The following is a 22,239-nucleotide window of genomic DNA, read 5'->3' as shown; positions in this document are numbered from 1 at the left end:
TGCAACTCACAGTGTTTGTAGCCTGCAGCGCCGTGTCTGCACACACGTGTGATGCGATTTGGTGCTTCTGCGCATGCGCGAGCAGCAAAATCCGGAAGTAACCCTTTCCAGGACTTCCGGGTTTCCCATGGTCCACAACCCGAAAATGCACAACCTGATGGAAGGAAGGTTTAAAATTTACTGCATGCAATGCCCTAAAAGAAAATGTGATGGAAATGATGTATAGATGGTATATTACACCTGTTAAGTTAGCGAAAATGTATAAATGTTGGAAATGTAAAGAAAAAGAGGGAACATTTTATCACATGTGGTGGGAATGTAAAAAGGTGAAATGCTTCTGGGAGATGATATATAATGAGTTGAAAAAAATGTTGAAATATACATTTATAAAGAAACCAGAAGCATTTCTATTGGGCATTGTGGGGAGTGAAAGGAATATAAGCTCTTTTTATATGCAATAACAGCAGCAAGAATATTATTGGCCCAAAAATGGAAGCAAGAAGAGTTACCGTCGATTGAAGAATGGAGGATGAAGTTAATGGACTATGCAGAATTAGATAAACTAACAGGAAGGATTCGAAACCGGCAAGACCAGAAATTCACAGAAGACTGGAGTAAATTTACAGAGTATTTGAAAAGTAATTGTGAAGAACAGACGACGTTTGTAGAGTTGCAAGAAGTTTTGTGAGGAGTATTATTAGAAGTATTGTAAAAATGGAGAAGGGGGAGGATGATTTGTTAAGAGATGTAAAGGCAATAAAGTTAAGAAATGCAAAAGAAGTGGTTAAAACGGTGGATCATCAGAGGTGCTGATGGAAGTCCAAAAAGATTGTATAAGTGATAAGTTTTGTGGTACATTTTATAATTTATATGTTAAAATTAATAAAAAATATTATTAAAAAAAGAAAACGCGCAATCTGAAGCATTTGTAAACTGAGGTACCACTGTATATGCATTTCACAAACACTTTCTCCAATGCATTTAAAAAAAAAAATGTGGACATTTTTGGGCTGGAGAACTGCATTGCAAAATTTGAATTTTGAAGGAGAGTTCCATTTTGGTTCATATGCTGCTTCAGGAATTAGCTGTGGTCACATTAAAATGCTTTCACAGCTGGCTCACCCTGGGTTAGGTTTGTCTCTGATCAGCCTCCAGAACCTCTGTGTGCATTTCATTTGCCCGATGCTATAATATCCCGGTGGAATGTGCCAGCTATAAACTTCTCCTCGATACCCTATTGCTGTAACTTCAAGATATTGACTCTGAAGGAAAACAATGGCATGAATAAAATAAAAATAAAAATGTTAATTATCCTTTGTGTTTGTAATTTAATTAAAGGTGCAGTAAAGTTTTACTGTTTTGCCAGGTGATGATGTTTAGAGCCCTGAAAAAGCTATTTGTGCTGGTGAGATTAAAGTGCATTTTAAAATGTTCCTCGAGCACTTTCACATTTGTTGATAGATTTTTAAATTAAACTTTAAATTGTAATCTAAATTACCTCCAACAATTCATGGTCCCTATAATGAACTCCCACCATTCCTGCTGTCATCGACCTATGATATACTGTAAATGGTAACTGCTTGCAGTTTTACTGAATAGAGCCCTAGCATTACTGAGCTGTATTAGTTGTGTATAACTCTCAAATGGAAATCAAACGAGAGGGCAGATTTTCTTTAGCATAGTAACAGCATTATATGACCATCTTTAGTCATTTGGCTGTATTGTGGCTACTCCTCATTTGGTAGGTTTTGCGCAATAAAGCTCTCACAACAGAAGCATTTGGCAACAATCTCTGAACTTTGCCTATTCGTTTGAAAAATACAAAAGCTGAGAACTAATGCAGAATACAAACTCCCAATACTTTGTAGGGCAGAATGAATGGCATTTGTGTGGGTGGGTGGGTGGGTGGGTGTGCTTTCCCCTAGACCTATAGTTAAGAAAATGAGTATTCCTGTGGTATCCCACTGGACACACAACTGAAATATCCAGCGCTCCATTTCAAACTGAAATCTCTCAAGAGAATGCATCTTTATGGATCAACAGTAAGTACTAGAAAAGGGATAGATAATGAAAGGTGGGAGGTGTGTACTTGTTCACCACAACCATTGCATTGCATGTGCAAAAAAAGAATTTCCCCAACAATAATGTTGTGTGTTGGCTCTCATGTCCCCTTCGACTTGTGCAAATGGGCACATCGAGCTTTCATGTACACTAGCTGCTTCTGACATTTGTTAGCATATATCTTTGGCCATACTGCTTTGTGGGTTGTTGGTGGGGGGTTTTTTCCCAATCAAAGGGTTTATAAATATTATTAAATCAATAAATACTTTGCACACTGAGACGTGGAATGAGATTTATATTGCAAAGTCGCTGCCACAGGAAGTTGACGCTTTATGCTAGCATATGGAGGAATTATTACTCAGGTAACAAACCAATGCCTAGTATCAACAGAACATATTATCAGCGCTACTTTTCTTTAGAAAAAGAGGTGCCAGAACTCACCATGTGTGCCTCCCTTGTTCTCTTATAATGGCAATAGTGCCCACCTCAGAGGTGCCGAGTTCCAGCTGAGAAAAAGCCCCGCATATTGTGATGAAAAATAAATGCATGATTACAACAATAGAATTCATTATTCTGAAAATATGAGCATTGATTACTATGCAGATTGTTAAAAGGTAAAGGGACCCCTGACCATTAGGTCCAGTTGTGGCCGACTCTGGGGTTGCGGCACTCATCTCGCTTTATTGGCCAAGGGATCCGGTGTACAGCTTCCGGGTCATGTGGCCAGCATGACTAAGCCACTTCTGGTGAACCAGAGCAGCGCATGGAAACGCCGCTTACCTTCGCGCCGGAGCAGTACCTATTTATCTACTTGCACTTTGATGTGCTTTCGAACTGCTAGGTTGGCAGGAGCAGGGACCGAGCAATGGGAGCTCACCCCGTCGCAGGGATTCGAACCGCCGACCTTCTGATCGGCAAGTCCTAGGCTTTGTGGTTTAACCCACAGCGCCACCCGCATCCCATGCAGATTGTTACAGAATGATAAATGATTAAAGAAACAACATTCAAACTGTACTGGCAACTTGGTTACAGCTGGGGGCGGTTGTGATAGGAAGGGCCAGATACTGAGAGAAAGGAACGGTGAGGACGCCAAATACAGGACGCCAAATACCTTGGGTAACAAACGCCTTGGGTTACAAACTCCGCTAACCCAGAAGTAGTTGCTCCGAGATGCGAACTTTGCCCCTGGATAAGAACGGAAATTGTGCCACGGCAGCAGCGGGAAGCCCCATTAGCGAAAGCACGCCTCAGGTTTCGGGTTAAGAACGGACCTCCAGAACGAATTAAGTTCGTAACCCGTGGTACCACTGTAAACAAAACTTAATTGGTAAAAGGAGGAGAAACGAGGCAAGCATTTACCACTAGCAACAGCATGGCTAAACCTAGAATCAGGAGGGAGAAAAAGGTTAAAAAAGGAAAGAGATTTTCCAGTATTACTGTACTTCTCCTGGTTCTGAGGGAAAGGTAAAAAGGGCGAAATCCAGAGGTCGTCTTTTGCACCAAAATTTCTGCATTCCCTGAAGTCTGTCATGTTGTGAGGTTTCCATATTGTCTTAAAATGACTACACAATGACCCCAACCAACTTCCTAATGCAGGAATTACTTTTTCTTCAGTCCATGTCCTAGTTTCCCTTTCCATGGCATTGCTTGTCTACTGCAGACCCACTGACAGTGACCCTTCCACCATGCAACAAGGCCCAGCCTGTGAAGGACAGGAAAACGTTACGGGATTAAAATATGGGAATTTCAACTCTGCGAGGGGTAAACTACAGCACCCAGAATTCTTTGAGGGAAAGAATGTGTTTCAAAGGTGTAGTGTGTCTGCGCAGCCGGAGTGTAAAGGAACAGAAACAGGAGGGAGAGGTAGAAAGGGAAGCAGGGAAGAAATTATTATTATTATTATTATTATTATTATTATTATTATTATTATTATTTATTTGTACCCCACCCATCTGGCTGGGTTTCTCCAGCCACTCTGGGCGGCTTCCAACAAAGATGAAAAATACACTAAAATGTCACATATTAAAAACTTCCCTGAACAGGGCTGCCTTCAGATGTCTTCTGAATGTCAGGTAGTTGTTTATCGCTTTGACATCTGATGGGAGGGCGTTCCACAGGGCGGGTGCCACTACCGAGAAGGCCCTCTGCCTGGTTCCCTCTAACTTGGCCTCTCGCAGTGAGGGAACCGCCAGAAGGCCCTCGGAGCTGGACCTCAGTGTCCAGGCAGAAAGATGGAACAGCCTGTTGGTCTTGTGATGAATGAAGCTAATGGTCAAGTTCATATATACAGGAACTCTGTGTGCTCTCATAACTAGTTGCCAGAATTCTCCTGGGACATAATAATGCACGAAGGGTCTTTAATGGTGTTTCTCGTGACTTCCAAACAAACCATAGATTTCCTAATTCTGTTTTAGAAAATCAAGCCATTATAGTTCAGCACCGGGAGGTCTGGCGACATGTTATTGGTTTTCGCTAATGGCTAAGAGCCAGAGCATACAAGCAACCAGCCTCCATATGTTTCCTCAGCTTTTGTTTTCGTGTTTTCTAAGGGGCACGGGTGGCGCTGTGGGTTAAACCACAGAGCCTAGGACTTGCCGATCAGAAGGTCAGCGGTTCGAATCCCCGCAACGGGGTGAGCTCCTGTTGCTCAGTGCCTGCTCCTGCCAACCTAGCAGTTTGAAAGCACGTCAAAGTGCAAGTAGATAAATAGGTACCACTCCGGCGGGAAGGGAAACGGCGTTTCCGTGCGCTGCTCTGGTTTGCCAGAAGCAACTTAGTCATGCTGGCCACATGACCCGGAAGCTGTCCGCCGGTTCCCTCGGCCAGTAAAGCGAGATGAGTGCCGCAACCCCAGAGTCGGTCACGACTGGACCTAATGGTCAGGGGTCCCTTTACCTTTAAGAGCCAGCGCATGCAAGCAATCAGCCTCCATTTGTTCCCTCACCTATTGTTTTATTTGGGGGGGGGTTAACAGCAATGCTAGAGCAGCTTGGATATAAGTGAGCGCTCAATGCAAGAGGCTGTTTGATGCAGGAAAAGCTCCCCTTGGTCAGAATTCCAAATCTAATATGATTTTCTCCTCCGTCCCTGTTTGTTCGGGGTCGGACGGAAGGAAGCATAATGGAGCCAGGAGAATTACAGCAAGCAACTGCCTTCATATTCCTTGCAAAGTTACTAAAAGTATATTCTTCCTTTTGTCAGGAAGAATACTGGCCAAATAGCTAGGTAATTCCTAGTGGGAATGGTGTGACTTGCATCTAGAAGGAAACAGACAGTCTGCAGTCTGGGAGAAAGATGGAGGCACAGAAAGCTGTATTGGAGTTCTGTAGGCATTTTTGGGTGCTGGCTAACCCCCTAGAGATCTGATGTTTTGGGTCTCTGCTGCAGTATTTAAGTTGTGCATCTGCCTATCCTCAGCTTACATATTGGTAAATACACGTAAATATTTCTAGACTGTCAATAAACCACCGGTGACTTCCCTGAAAAAGAAACCGGATAAGCGCTGTGCCCCTTCAATTTTTCAGTATTAGAGGTGTCGATGAATGTAACAATATTACAAGCCTCTGTAATCGTGGGTGCACATCATTTGAGCACATTTTAATTTCAAGTATCTGATATGCGGGAACTGCTTTGAGCTGGGTGGAGCAGGGCTGGAATGGTTCATTAGTAGAATTAATTAATAAATCAACTTTATAGAACTTTGCATCAATTGCACTATGAAATTTAATACAGAATGTTGATTTCTCCTCCCTGCTTTAGGATTCAACTCTTTTAGCAGACAGTAAAACAATGGCACTCAGCTTGTTTGCAGTAAGTTCTGAATATATATTCAATTTTAAAGCAAGCTTTTAACTGATTCCATTTTATGCGTTGATCATTACTGTTCTCACAGTTCTGCCCCCCAAATGTAAGATGCTGGTTTTATTGTTCTTTTTTACTAAAGCACACAATCGGAAGTAGCCGGTTGTGTGTTTGTGCAGCTGTGAAATTATTGCATCGCTATAACAGAGGTTCCCTCAGCTCCTTTCATAAAACGGCCTGCGAAGAATCTGCGAAGAATACGTATCGCCATTTTGCATGTTGCGATGCACAGACAGTCATTGCTCATTTAAGGTGAGACACAGATAGATAACTCTATAGTGTAAAACAGGATATAATCTGCTAATACAAATTCATATTCCATATAAGTATATCAGGCTGTTGAGGTTTAAAATTCTGTGGCAGTTACCAGCATTAGAATTCCAGATATATTTGTTAACGATTCTCTGGAGACTACTCTCAGGCACACACCCTCCCAGAGATAGCACCGGGCTCAAAATGAATTTGTCGGTGAAGCTCCACAGCCTTGTTCTATTCATACGGTGTTTCATTTTTCTCTGCATGACCTTTGGTTCTCAACAGCGACAGCTTTGGTTCGGCATTGGTTTAGAGGCAGCTGCATTAAGGGAAAATGAGCCCATGTCTTTTCTAGCTTTTAACAAAACTGTGGGCTTGTAGCGAACACAAAGATCATATCTCCCTTGCCAAGCGATACATGCAGGTTAAAGGACGGCTGCCCCTTTTTCATGGCAAACGCGGTCCTTTGGACGGCTGCTGCCTGATTTCAATAAAAATGGATGGGGAAACAGGAGAATGTGCAGTGAGTCAGAAACTTCATGGGCAATAGAATTTTACTGGTTTTATTATGTAGCCAAGCACAAATAGGACGGAGGCAAAAGGAGGGCAGTCTCCGGATTCTTATCCGCTGAATGTGGCGCTGGGAGGAATGCCTGAGGGGAGGGAATGAAACTCCACTCTCCATGGTTTGCAAACGGGAGTTTGGGATTGCACCCCTCATTTGTCTGTTTCTTAACAATGCAGGATATATCCCCCAAACAGGGCTGGCACGTCACATGTTTCTATAGGAACACGAGTTAAACCACCATAGTATTTCCATTGCCTCTGAATCCTGCCCTCAGTGTAATGAGAGGCATTATGGGGAACAAACATGGCAGCCGTTGCAGAGGTGTCTGGACCGGTGATTCCCATCTTTTAGCACTGGGATACTGACATGACTTTTCCTTTTCTTTTTAAGGACCTTGGCAGCTGGGCTGGGCAGCTCCAGAGCCAGTTGTCCCTGCTGCTGATTCCTGCCGCTGCCTTCCACTCGCCCTGCCGAACTTCCCTGGGTGGGGGAAACACCAGGCATGGTTTTAGGAGGGACCAGTATTGGGAGTAAAGCAACAATGCTTGAAATGCATTCATAGCTGTCAACTTACAGATTTGAAAATAAGGGACCAGCAGCCTTGAAAATAAGGGACCTGCAGCCTCACCTGTTCCAGGCACTCCAGTCTTCCTGTCCTCCTGCAGTCTGGTCAAACTCATGCTGGTAGCTTCGAGAACACTGTCCAACCAACTTTGTAACCAGAGGTTCAACTGAATAGAATCACATGCACCACAAGGCCTATGCAGCCTCAACTTAAGATGGCTCCCTGGCCTAGCTTTGCACTGCAAAGTTTGCAGCAGCACGTGCAACAAAATGGCATCCAGCATTCAAAAAACCCCTCAGCTTGCATTAACTAGCCACACACAAGGCATGCAAGCTCCACCCCCCAGTTGTTCTTAGACTTCTTATTGGGTGAGCAACACAGCCAAGCAACACAGTTGGAGCCTCCCTCCTCCCTGGCGGGCAGGGAGGGAGGGAGAGGAGCTGCTTCCCTTGAAATTTAAGGAACATCATTTAAGGGACATTTAAGGGACATCCATCAATAAGGGACAGCAGCGGGACATGGCGCTGGAATAAGGGACTGTCCCTTCAAATAAGGACACTTGATAGCTATGAATGCATTACCTGAACCAGTGTGGAGTGCTAGACAAAAAGGAAGCCTCCCCAATTCCTTCTCTTCCAGTAGCTACTTACTGGGAAAGTAGATCAGGGTGACGTGGCACTTCACCTGTGGAACACCATCCCAGGGAAAACCAGCTTCTCCCCCACTTCAGCTGTGTTAAAACACAATTGTAAAACTAGTCTATTTTCTCAGGCCTTCGGGGTATGATTGGTGTCCATAAGGTTTTAGCTGCTGCAATTTTTATTGATGAGGATTTGATACCGTATTGGCCCGATTATAAGCCTCACCTGCAAATAAGCTGCTCCTTTAAAATTCAAAGGGGGGGGGGAGAGAGAAAGACAATACTCGAATATAAGCGGCTCCCTTAAAATTCCGCAGGCGCTCACATCCGTAAATGGCAAATGTAGAAGAAAACCCTACAGTGATATTGCAAAAGTCAATTTTTGTAAGGTCGCAAATTTAAGCTGCACTTTAATTTTTCACGGTTGGAATAGCTTATATTTGGCCCAATATGGTACTTGTATTATTATTATTATTATTATTATTATTATTATTATTATTATTATTATTTTGTTTTATGTTGTCAGCTGCTCTGTGTTTCCTTTCAGAAGAAAGGATGAGAAAGAAAAACGATTAACAAAGACAATTTCATCTGGCTGAGCTTGTATGATCCTAAGTTTGAAACATGCTCTGCTTAAATAAGAGAAATGGAGCAGCTTTCAGTGTAAATACTTCCCTAGGGTTATGTGTCCTTCTAAGAAACATAGAAAACTGGAAGAAACTGAGAAAAATCCTTGTTTAAGAAACCTTCCCTCAACTTTGAACTTTCCTTCTGTTCTACGTACACGGGTAACATGTAAACACGGGTAACATGTAAACTGTAAGTACCAGCAGAGATAGTATTAGTAACGATGAGAGTCTTGTTGTAGATATTTTCCAGTCATTAACGGCTCATCTCAAGGAAACTGGACAAGATTATTACAGATGTGTACCTATGTAGAATTTTATTCAACGAGCTGTTTTACAGAAACAAACAACCCTGCTCATGTTAATAAGATGGCGAATATGAATATAAAATGCAGGATGAGAAATGTACTTATAGAGCAAATGTGTAGGTGGCCTTCCGAACACAGAACGGCTGAAATCTTTAATTAAGGCAGCCAAATGGTTCTAACCGAGAGGGTTGTCAAAAGAACAGAAGCAGAAAGCAAGAGAAACAGTTCTTGGAACAAGATGATCTGTGAGTTCAGCTCCTGCGGCTGCTAGGAAAGGGAATCCCATGGCTTCTATTATCCTGGCCGGCCCGACAGAAATCCGCTGGGGTCAGGGGGTGTCATCCCCTGCGCGGTGTGTGTTATTTATTTGTTTTTCTGCGGAGACATCGGGAACAGTTAAAGCAAAAGACTGAAGGTGACCTGGGGCAGAGTCTTGGCGAATTGCTCCGTTTGTAATCCAACATTTACTTATGTAATAATTTAAGGAGAGCTAGATTATTTCCAGCTCTGGTCCATGGGGTCACGAAAAGTCGGACACGACTAAACGACTCAACAACAACAAGATTGTTTCTCATCTATTCAAATTGGCTTCAGTTCCTGTGCAACCCTCTCCTATATCCTTTAAAGCAGGGGGCCCAGGGGCCAGATCTGGCCCAATCGCCTTCTAAATCCGGCCCATGGACGGTCCGGGAATCAGTGTGTTTTTACATGAGTAGTGTGTGTCCTTTTATTTAAAATGCATCTCTGGGTTACAGTGGTACCTCGGGTTACATTCGCTTCAGGTTACAGACTCCGCTAACCCAGAAATATTACTTCGGGTTAAGAACTTTGCTTCAGGATGAGAACAGAAATCGTGCAGCGGTGGCGCAGCAGCAGCAGGAGGCCCCATTAGCTAAAGTGGTGCTTCAGGTTAAGAACAGTTTCAGGTTAAGAACGGACCTCCGGAACAAATTAAGTTCTTAACCCAAGGTACCACTGTATTTGTGGGGCCTGCCTGGTGTTTTTTACATGAGTAGAATGTCTGCTCTTATTTAAAATGCATCTCTGAGTTATTTGTGGGGCATAGGAATTTGTTCATATTTTTTAAAAAAATATATCATCAGGCCCACCACACGGTCTGAGGGGTGGTGGACCGGACCATGGCTGAAAAAGGTTGCTCACCCCTGCTTTATAGGCTGGCAAGTGTGCCCTGTCTTCAGGCCTTGTGGCAGTGGTTGGCTAGGGTCAAGGGTCCAGGAACTCAGGGGTGATCCTGGCTGACCTGAGCATCATTTAGCCACCCATTTCCCCTCTTTGCCTCATCCGTCTGTTTGCCTGGTTCCCCGCTTGCTCATCTGAATCACAGTAGCAAGGCAAGATTGTGGGGGAATACACTCTCCCCCTGGGTGGATCTACACACAGGGAAATAAGTCAGAAATTACATCGTTATAACAACAACAACAACAACAAATACAACACCCTATGTAAAAATGCTCTAGAAAGATTCTGTACTCTCTGGCACCATCTGGTGATACAGTGGTGCCCCGCAAGACGAATGCCTCGCAAGACGGAAAACCCGCTAGACAAAAGGAGGCGCTTCGCAAAACGAATTTCCCTATGGGCTTGCTTCGCAAGACGAAAATGTCTTGTGAGTTCCTGCGGGGGTTCCCCCCCCTTTCCTAAGCAGCTAAGCCGCTTATCAGCTGATCTGCTAAGCTGATAAGCCACTAAAAGCCGCTAAACCGCTAATAGCGCTAATCCGCTAAGCTGTCAATGGGCTTGCTTCGCAAGACGAAAAAACCGCTATACGAAGAGCCTCACGGAACGGATTAATTTTGTCTTGCGAGGCACCACTGTACATGTTTGTAACGCATTCAAATCACTGTATTTTGACTGCAAAGTGTGTGACTTTGTATTCCTTTTGCGAGCACAGCTGCTGCAAAACCCAGAGACAAATATAGAGGCAGCAACAGGCACAACACACACAGGCAGACACTCCACTGCTGCACCCTGCTGCTCTTTTCCCAGTCCCCAATTTATGTATAAGCTAAACAAGCTATAGCTTAGGGGGCCCTAAAAAATTTTAAAGGCAAAAAAACTGGATGTACATTTCCAAAATACAAGATAAAAAGCAAATAAAATAAAACCCACATACAGCAACAGTGTGTTGTGTTGTGTTGTGTAGGCTCCTATGATGCAAGTAATGGGCCCCGCCTGCTAGCCTGCTCCCTAAAATATCACTGGTTTGCTCATTTCTATATATAGGGTGCCTACATTCTGCATGGACTGGATACCTAGATACCTACTAGCTCCATAAATGACCATATAGCATATATTCAACACAAGAAACAGTGACAATTTGTTGTGCACAAAGGACAGCTGGACATATAAAGGGCCCCGTTACCTTCAGTAGCTTAGGGCCTCACAGTGGCGTAGCGTGGGGGTGCAGGGGGGGCCGGCCGCACCGGGTGCAACATCTGGGGGTTAGGGTTAGGGGGCGCAAATCCACGGGTTAGGGGGTGCAAATTACTTGCCTTGCCCCGGGTGCTGACAACCCATGCTACGCCACTGGGGCCCCATCAAACCTAAATCCGGGCCTGTCTTTTTACCACCCATCTGATATACGGCGACTACCTAACTTCCCTTCCCATTATGTGCTTTCTTTTGTTCTTTTCTTCGCCTGTCTTCTTCCTCATTTTCCTCCTTTAGAAACCGGGCTGCTGATTTCTGTTCTTTTTGGAAAACTGCTGGCCATGCCTTTTCAGCAGCTGCTGACAAAAAGTGGAATGTTGTGAAGCCCATTTGGCATACAGTGGTACCTTGGTTCTCAAACTTAATCCGTTCCGGAAGTCCATTCCAAAACCAAAGTGTTCCAAAAACGAGGTGCGCTTTCCCATAGAAAGTAATGCAAAACGGATTAATCGGTTCCAGACTTTTAAAAACAACCCCTAAAACAGCAATTTAACATGGATTTTACTATCTAACGAGACCATTGATCCACAAAATGAAAGCAATAAACCATGCACTGCAGACACACAATCAATCAATCAATCAACCAACCAGTAGCTGAACTGGGTTCCACGCAGTCACAGAAACAAAATCAAAAGAGCCGCAAAAGCAAAAACAAAAACGCAAAATAAATAGCAAAAACAGACAGATCTCAGCGTAACACTCAAAATGGAAGTGTGGCACTCAAAACGGAGCACGTTCGGCTTCCGAAAAAGGTTCGCAAACTTACTTCTGGATTTGCAATGTTTGGGTTCCAAGTTGTTTGAGTACCAGCCTATTTGGCTGGTAGGATCGTAGAATGCAACAACTGATTGGCCTACAGGAAAAGACCAATCAGGCTCCAGGAGGGAAGCAGAATCAGCCAGTCGGACGGGACTCATTGTGTAAATAATGTATACAAAAGCCTGAGGTTTGGGGGGGGGGGCAATTCAATCACTGTTTTACAAACTGCAATAAAGAGCATGGAATCACTACAGGACTCTGAGTATATTTCATTGGGATATGGCTTAGGGTACCTGTTTTTAGCTGTGATTCTAGGATCTCTGGTACAGTGGAAGGGAAGAACAGTAAAGATTATTTAACATTGCACTAGAAATTTTGTTTGTTTGTTTATATGTTGTTAACTCAGCCACTCTGAGCAGCTTCCAACAAATTAGAACACAGTGGTCTAAACCACTGAGCCTCTTGGGCTTGCCGATCAGAAGGTTGGTGGTTCGAATCCCTGCGATGGGGTGAACTCCCGTTGCTCAGTCCCTCCTCCTGCCAACCTAGCAGTTCAAAAGCACTCCCAAAAAAGTGCAAATAGATAAATAGGTACCACTCCAGTGGGAAAGTAAACAGCGTTTCCGTGCGCTGCTCTGGTTTCACCAGAAGCGGCTAAGTCATGCTGGCCACATGACCCGGAAAAACTGTCTGCGGACCAATGCCAGCTCCCTCAGCCTCTAAAGCGAGAGGAGCGCCGCAACCCCAGAGTCGTCTGTGACTGGACTTAACTGTCAGGGGTCCTTTACCTTTTAAGACACCAAACATTAAAACCTTCCCTATACAGAGCTGCCTTCAGATGTCTTCTGAAAGTCAGATAGTTGTTTATTTCTTTGACACCTGATGGGAGGGCGTTCCACAGGGCGGGTACGACTGCCAAGAAGGTCCTCTGGCTGGTTCCCTGTAACTTCTCACAGTGAGAGAACCACCTCAAGGCCCTCAGAGCTGGACCTCAGTGTCCGAGCTGAATGCAGATCCTCCAAGTGTCCCTGTTTTCCAAGATGGTCCCGGATTTACAGAAGCCGTCCTGGTTTCTGGTTTTGATCCCAGAATGCCCTGCTTTCCCTTATGACATCCCTATTTACATCAGAGAAATGTTGGAGGTTGTGGAGTTATGTGACCCCCGAGTCAAAAAGATAAATAACTCTACAACCTTTAGAAGACATCTGAAGGCATCTCTTCAGTTTAAAAAAAATGTTTAATGTTTTATTATGTTTTTATATATGTTTGAAGCCGCTCAGAGTGGTTGGGGCAACCCAGTCAGATAGGTGGAGTATAAATATAAATATAATAATAATAATAATAATAATAATAATAATAATAATAATAGAATTGGACATCCCAATTTTCATTGGAGAAATGTTGGAGGGTATGGTGAATGAAGGGGGTGGAGACGTTCCTTCAGGTATTCAGGGCCAAAGCCGTTTAACTCTGTAAAAATAAAGCATTTCTGAATTTTCTACCACATGTATCCTATGGCAAAGGATTCTGAAACATTTCATTTTCCGAGATAAAACTTACGGACTATAGCATCACTTGATTGCTTTGTTTTATGCTGGTTCATCAAGGTTTCATTGCTTAATTTCTGGTGCTATCAGAAGTTTCATAATATCAGGCACGGTTTACGCATTAAGCTGAGACGTTATCCAGAGATTTGAGAGCCGCCAGTTTGAAATTAAGCAAGGGGCAATTCAGTTAAACTAGGACGCATCCTCCATGAGTTTTGGTCATCGCTTTTCTGTTATTTTGGTGAACGGTTCACCTGGAGGCAAATGGTGACACTTTGCTGACATTTGAATGCAATTTTCAAACCTGCATTAGATCTATTCTTATTTTAAGTTTAAAAGGCCAAATTTGTCGTTTTTTTATAAAGCCTAGCACAAAAGCCATATGCCGTTCATTTGTATTCTTTTCCCAGACTGAGCTTTGGAAAATTACGCTTTTGGAGGGGAGAGAGAGGAAAGCTACTGAGGGGTGAATCTGAGGCGGGGAAGCGGAAGATAGGAAAGGCTTGAGTTGCTGCCTTAGTGTTTTCCCCGCCATGATATTGTGAAATAGCCATTTGGTTTCAACAGACTCTCAACATAAGGGCTTAGTTCCCTGTACCCGTTTGCCACAGAATGAAACTGCGGACAGCTCTAGGTTCACCACAGAGCCAATTTTATGCCACATGTCTGGTATAAAACGCCAGGGCTGCTGTAGTTCCTCAGTCTGGACAACATGTTGCTCAGACAGAGGGCACCAAACACTCTCTCTCTCTCTTTCTTTCTTTCTTTCTTTCTTTCTTTCTTTCTTTCTTTCTTTCCTTCCTTCCTTCCTTCCTTCCTTCCTTCCTTCCTTCCTTCCTTCCTTCCTTCCTTCCTTCCTTCCTTCCTTCCTTCCTTCCTTCCTTCTTTCATATATTATTTTTAATTTTTTCCCATTTAATAATATACATTCACATCATTATTATCCACTTCACCTCCCTGGCTCTTTAGAGCATGGGTAGGCAAACTAAGGCCGGGGGGCTGGATCCGGCCCAATCGCCTTCTCAATCCAGCCTGCGGACGGTCCGAGAATCAGCGTGTTTTTACATGAGTAGAATGTGTCCTTTTATTTAAAATGCATCTCTGGGTTATTTGTGGGGCCTGCCTGATGTTTTCACATGAGTAGAATGTGTGCTTTTTTTAAAAAAGCACAAGCATCTCTGGGTTATTTGTGGGGCATAGAAATTCGTTCAATCCCCCCCCCCCAAAAAAATATAGTCCAGCCCCCCACATGGTCTGAGGGACAGTGGACCGGCCCCCTGCTGAAAAAGTTTGCTGACCCCTGCTTTAGAGCCTATTGACTTCCTTCTCTCCCGCCTCATGGCTTTTAAAATTAACCTTTGTATCATTGCATTTTATACATTTTCCAATTCTAATTACACTCATTACAAAATGGCTCAAAATTGAAATAAAGAAAGAAAGGTAGAAAATTTCTCATTACAGTGGTACCTCGAGTTAAGTACTTCATTCGTTCTGGAGGTCCGTTCTTAACCTGAAACTGTTCTTAACCTGAGGTACCACTTTAGCTAATGGGGCCTCCCGCTGCCGCTGTGCAATTTCTGTACTCATCCTGAAGCAAAGTTCTTAACCCAAGGTACTATTTCTGGATTAGCGGAGTCTGTAACCTGAAGCATCTGTAACCTGAGTGAGCACTGTAATGCCATATATCACAGGCAGTCCATACCAGTATATGACTAAAAAAGGAGTCTAGTGCTTATTAAACCCATTTGTTAAAAGCATCGTGAAGAAAAACATTTTGTAGAATACCTAAACACTACCCAGGAAGGGTATATATTGTAGGAAGAAGCTCCATATTGTGGGTTCACCACAGAAAAGACCCTGGCGCCAGTCAGAATGCCAACCCTTCATGGTGGGCACAGGTTCTGAGGAGGATGAAAGTGGGGTTTCAATGTGGTAAATAAACAAGTAGGAAAGTTAAGGCACGGTGCCTCAACTCTGCCTATGGAAAGCCAAGTCGGATGCACAAATTGACCCAAGCAAATGATACCATGTGTTATTACAGACCCGTACCACTTGTATTTCAAAGGCTATATGAGGGGGGAAAGGAGAGACATCACCCTGCCAACAAAGGTCCGTATAGTACAAGCTATGGTTTTCCCAGTAGTGATGTATGGAAGTGAGAGCTGGACCATCAAGAAGGCTGATCGCCGAAGAATTGATGCTTTTGAATTATGGTGCTGGAGGAGACTCTTGCGAGTCCCATGGACTGCAAGAAGATCAAACCTATCCATTCTGAAGGAAATCAGCCCTGAGTGCTCACTGGAAGGACAGATCCTGAAGCTGAGGCTCCAAGACTTTGGCCACCTCATGAGAAGAGAAGACTCCCTGGAAAAGTCCCTGATTTTGGGAAAGATAGAGGGCACAAGGAGAAGGGGACAAGAGAGGACGAGATGGCTGGACAGTGTTCTCGAAGCTACCAGCATGAGTTTGACCAAACTGCGGGAGGCAGTGGAAGTGCCTGGCGTGCTCTGGTCCGGGGGGTCACGAAGAGTCGGACACGACTAAACGATTAAACAAAAACAACAACATGAGGAAAAGCCAGTACACCACTGATGGCAAAAAAATAATAATAACGTTGACAAGATTTATACTGCAAACAAGCCTATGGTCTCTCTAGGGACACGGAGCGTTCCTGCTGTTCTTCTCTTTTTAATATATGTGTGTGTGTGTGTGTGTGTGTGTGAATGAAAACTCCCCAACATTCTGCATATGAACATGTGCATAGGTTTTCCTGGGGAGCATATTTCTCCCATTTTCAGGATGTTGGTAGTTTTGCTTCATCTTCAAGCAGATCGATAGCATTAGGAATCTGGAAAGGCCTGCCAAAGAAGCTAAACAAAGAAGCCGGCTTGTAAGTACCCTGCTTGTATCACCTGATAAATGGTCCCCTCTTTAAAGAACTTATCTCTTTAGGACTTGCAATATGAGGAATGGCATCATTTGTACTGTTTGCTTGGCCGGACGACTGAAGCTGGATCCATTTAAAAGATAGTGAGATACTGTCGACAGCAATAGACAGGGTAATTGCAGAGCCACTACTGTGGTATAAATTACATCACTCTAAGTGGTAGAATGGCCTGAAGAGAGTGAAAAAATTTCTGACAATTTACTTGTCCTGCTGCCCCTTTGACTGCTTATCACCAGTCAGCAGAAGAAAAGAGCTTGAGGTGAAAAAATTAAGTATTGATCAAATTAACAGTTTTTACTGATCTCTTTAAGAGAAAAAAGGACTGGAACAATTAAATTTAGAACACAAAAGACTAGGCAGGATAACTCTTGACCCCGGGATGCCAAAGCGCTCTGACACCGACAAGCAGAAAATACAATCTGGCTATGGAATTGTCTTTCTATTAGATTGGAACAATCTCACACTGGCAGGGGAAATGGAGAGGGAGGGGAAGAGAGCCAAAAGAAGGCAGCTAGATGACCTAATGGGCCTTTTCCATTTCTAATGTCTGGAAGGGAGCAGAAAATAAGATGGTATGGGGACCAGATCAACGTACCTGCTGCTTTAAACCAAGGACGGCAGAGCTGAGAAAGGAAACCCCTCACATTTTAGTAAAGTGGGCTATCTTGCTGATGAATTAAAAAGGAGAGTGAAAGGTGTTGGGGTTTTTTGACAGATGTTCCTCAGATGATTCGTGACAAAACCCAGAACTTTCCATCTTTCTTTTTCCCCCGACGAAAGAAGAATGGATACAGAAACTTATGGAATATGCAGAAATGGCGAAACTTACTGGGGGGAAATGGAACCCAAGAAAAACTTTTTATATAAAAAAATATGAAAATGGTTTATTGAATATTTACAAACAAACCATAAGCAGATAAGATTATTGTAACAACCTGCAGTTTTATAAGAGTATATATATATTTAAAGTTGGTGAATAAATGAATAAGTTGATTTGGAATATGCAGGAAATGTAAAAAAATAAATCTAAGGAACCACAGAAAGAGGAGGAAGGAAGTCAAGTTCTGAAATGTTAGAAGGATTGTAAAACTATTGAAATGTATATAACTGAAAATAATAAATAATTAAAAAGAAGAAGAAGCCAGAACATGACTCTGTTGACATCATTCCATCAGAAAATCCTACAATGGACAATGTGGTGTCCTTGAGATGTTGTGGGACTACGAATCCCATCATCCTGGCCTTGGGTCATGCCAGCTGGAACTGGAGATCTTGAAGCTGAGCAACACCTGGAAAACCCCCTTTGACTCCTCCAGCCATATATATACTAGACCCATGCTACAGTGCTTGCATTATTGCTACATTAGTTGTGTATGGCTGTTAAGAAAGAAACCCTTCATTTCTGTCTTTCTAAAGGATAGTCTTCCTTAGATCACTTGAATGAATGAATGAATGAATGAATCTTTATTTGCATCAGCCATCGCCCAAAGCAATAAAACAACAATACAATGTACAAAGAATAGAAATACAGTAAAGAGCCAATTATATAAAATACATTTTGGGGTTTTGAATCAATAGTCAAATAGTGGACCTTATTCTGATTGTCCCAGCTAAAAACCTTGCCACCATTGCTGTCACCTGCTCATCTTGATCTGCCAAGAGAAAGGACACTGTGGCAGTGGTTGGGTGACCTGGAATGGACAATAAAAGAGGGGTGATAATCTCATCCCTCAGATCTTTATAAAGAGTGCAAGCCAGAAGGGCATGCGCCACTGATTTGGTACTGCCATCTCCACAGGCACATAAGCGTCTTTCGTGTGGAATATGTCGGAATCGCCCCTCAAGTACAGCTGAGGGCAATACATTCAATCTTGCAAGAGTAAAAGCGCATCTGTATTTTAGAATTGCTAGGTTATGCAGAGAGGGTGCCAGAGAGTTGAAATGGGAAGGTGGCAAACAGTTATACCATGGGCAAAATTTCCTTATTGTGGCCAAGTTGTTCTGACGCTCGATATCATTTAGGCGCGGACAAATTAGACTGTTTGCTTTACTAAAACCCAAAGTGAGTAGGCTGTTTGTTTGTTTGTTTGTTTGTTTGTTTGTTTGTTTGTTTTGGAGAGTGGATTAGGCTGTATGCCCGAACCCCTTCTTAATTCCTGGCTCTAGCAAGGATGCAGTGGGTCTAATGGAGGTTTCAATTACTGGAATTCTTCGTGAGTCAATGGCCCCCTAAGTGTGGGTCATTAGGGTCTGTCAGAGAGAGAGAGAGAGAGAGAGAGAGAGAGAGAGAGAAGCTAGCTGGACCATACAGAAGGCTGATCGCCGAAGAATTTATGTTTTTGAATTATGGTGCTGGAGGAGACTCTTGAGAGTCCCATGGATTGCAAGAAGATCAAACCTCTCCATTCTGAAGGAAATCAGCCCTGAGTGCTCACTGGAAGGACAGATCGTGAAGCTGAGGCTCCAATACTTTGGCTACCTCATGAGAAGAGAAGACTCCCTGGAAAAGACCCTGTGTTGGGAAAGATGGAGGGCACAAGGAGAAGGGGACGACAGAGGATGAGATGGTTGGACAGTCTTCTCGAAGCTACCAGCCTGAGTTTGACCAAACTGCGGGAGGCAGTGGAAGACAGAAGTGCCTGGTGTGCTCTGGTCCATGGGGTCACGAAGAGTCGGACATGACTAAACAACAACATATCTGGTGCCATAGCTATAAAAATGTAGATTTGGCTTTTGGAGTACATCACACATTGTGGGTTATAATCCCGCTCTTAATGCTTCCCTTCCAGTCCTAAACCTAGGACTCCCATTCATGGAGATTAGCGCAAACGTTATCATCTTCAATGTTATAAAGAAGACAAAACACTTTGCAACGGGACTTTTCCACACTTGCAACAATGATCTGAGAAAAAGGGATTAAACAGGAATGTGGCCTTTGGGGCTTGGATAGGGAAACAATTAGTGAGGCACAATGTTTTTTTCTGTTTCAACACATCTACATATACAAATTCATAAGAGTGTCATTTCTGATCAAAGCCTATTACCATGCTCCCTCTGCAGGAAGATTAAATAAGGGCTCTCTGTTCTTTCAAATTGCCTGCCTTCCCGAGGCTTCCTCATTCACACTGTATGAGCAGAGGCTTATTTCTCAAGAGGTTCTTCTCAGTTACTGTTATCAGTGCGGTATTTTTATGCATCGGTGGACTGAATTACATTTTAAGTAGCTGTTCTAGGTTTGACTACATTCATTTGAGCTGGAGTAATTAAATCAATGAGACCCGGGCACAATGCAGGCTTTCTGCTGTGACATGAGTCAAAGTGTAAAGGAACACCACCGTGCCAGTTAATTGGAATTAAAATCAGAATAATAATAATTATGTAGTGTCCATTGGTGGCGGCGAATGATTCGAGTTCTAATGGTATTCCTTTCAGAGACGTTTTTGTTTTAATACAGAAGAACTTCATGGGGTTTGGCCAGGACGATTTCTCAGTAGGTTGTACACTTAGCTAACCTGTTTCTTTTTCAAAAGAGAGAGAAATTATTGGTTCGGCCTAAAATGTTCCTATATGTTGGATTGCTAGGCTAACAAACGGCCCCAAGTCATGCTTGTGTAGCTAATATTACTGTCTATCCATCTGATCTCAAATTCCTCTTCTCTTTGCCCCTATCCCTTTACTGGGAGAGGGGAGAGAAATTTGCTTTGGTTCACATTTAAATTAACCTCCTTTGCACTTTCTGAATCAATAAACAATTCAAAACACCGTCTCTCCCCCCCCCCACAAAAAAATGTGCACTTCTCTGAAATTTGCAATGCCGAGCACCGTATTTTTCGCTCTATAAGACGCACCAGACCACAAGACGCACTTAGTTTTTGGAGGAGGAAAACAAGAAAAGAAATATTCTGAATCTCAGAAGCCAGAACAGCAAGAGGAATCGCTGTGCAGTGAAAGCAGCAATCCCTCTTGCTGTTCTGGCTTCTGGGATAGCTGCACAGCCTGAATTCGCTCCATAAGACGCACACACATTTCCCCTTTCTTTTTAGGAGGGAAAAAGTGAGTCTTATAGAGCAAAAAATATGGTAATATGTACAAAAATGTCTAAACTGAAGTGTGCCTATAAATGCATATATTAGTGCATTATATTAAAGGTGTAGATTAGAGAAAAATGCATATGACGCTGTATGTAATAGAGGAAATTCACGCTAAAATGCTGACGGATATTCACGAGAACTTCTTTTTAAAAATATTGCAAACCAAGGTAGACGTGTGGCAAACTGAACTTAAGAACGGAAAATGAGAAAGTGAGAGAAAATAAATGGAATGAAGTTATGTGGTTTTAGCAGTAATGTTATAAAGGAGTATGTAAAAATGGGTTGTCAACAGGTGAGAATGCAAAGTCACAACATATTAAGATAAATGATTAAGATAAAAACAAAGATGGAAAGGAATTGCTGAATTAACTAATTGAACTAGAATACAAAAAAGGGAGGTGTGAGGAGGTCAAGGAAACAAGTAAATGAAAGTTAAGCTATGGAAAAATTGATTTGTTTTTAATTTTTTATTTTTCAGTTTTCTTTATTTTTTTGTTTTATTACTTTTTTCTTATGTTTGTAATTTTTTTGAAATTTTAATAAATATTATTATAATAAATAAATAAAAATTGCCCATTCTTTCTCCCTACTACTCAACGAACCTAATATCTGATGAACCTAAAATTAAGACATTTCTAATGGAGCAGCTTCACCAAAGTCCGTCCACAGCTGGAGGGAAGGATATTGATTTAGACAGACCACTTATCCTAAACATAAATTCTGAGATAAATGTATTGCTTTTGCATTCAGCACTTCTTCAAAGGCACCAAAAGGAGTATTTTAGTCTCAAAACCCTGTGGTACATTAGATGGAGGAAAGTGTCACTTTTGTCAGTTATTTAGTTCGTCAATTTATATCCTGCTTTTCTCTCAGTTTGGGATTCAAGACAGCTTGCAGCATTTAAAAACAACTTTATAAAATGCAAAAAAAAAATCAAACTATTTAGAAACAATAATTGCATTTTAAACCAGCAAATAAAAACGGTTTGACTGAAGCCCGGTGTTTAACATCATCTGCACCTTAGGAAGGGCTTAGCCTGCTGGTGGAAGGATGTCAAAAAAAGGAGCCAATCTACCCTCCCCTTGGAAAGTAATCACATAATAAGGGAGCAGCCACAGCAAAGGCCATGCTTCAGATGTTGATAGGGCAAAGAGAAGGTGCTCACCCAAGGACCTTAGTGCCCAGGAATGTTGATACAAAGAGACAGGGAGATACAATCTTTCTGGTAGCCTAGATCCAAGCCGTTTGAGCTTTAAAAGTCGTAACCAGCACTTTGAATTGTGCCTGGAAACGGGCTGGTAGCTAGGAAGCTTATGTTCTTTCCACAAACTCTATTGATAGGCCTGAGCAATGTTCACTAAAAACAAAAGCGATATTAACAAAATACTCTGCATTATGTGTGATTATCTGCTAAATATTTTTTGTATTTCTAAATTCCTGGGTTTGGAAGTGTTAGAATTGGGTCAAGGCTGGGCGCCAAACCTGTGTGTATTAAGTTGTGTGCTAGACACTGCTAATCCCCAGGAACCAGCAAGTGTCCAAAGCTAATTAAGGCAGGCT

General features: G+C 42.7%; 1 long non-coding RNA gene across 1 annotated transcript in view; it reads left to right on the top strand.

Annotated features, from left to right (window-relative positions):
* Positions 1–12,184: 12,184 nt before the first annotated feature.
* LOC309370311 overlaps positions 12,185–22,239 on the top strand; it is a 174,172-nt gene continuing 164,117 nt past the window's right edge. The window contains exon 1 of the long non-coding RNA XR_014168510.1: positions 12,185–12,281. This is a non-coding gene — a long non-coding RNA (uncharacterized lncRNA). The remainder of the gene's footprint in view (positions 12,282–22,239) is intronic.

The sequence above is a fragment of the Podarcis melisellensis genome, assembly GCF_964234715.1.
Source record: "Podarcis melisellensis genome assembly, chromosome: 5".
Classification (NCBI taxonomy): Eukaryota; Metazoa; Chordata; class Lepidosauria; order Squamata; family Lacertidae; genus Podarcis; species Podarcis melisellensis.
Note: the sequence above shows the minus strand (reverse complement) of the source record. Positions and strands in the feature narration are given on the sequence as shown.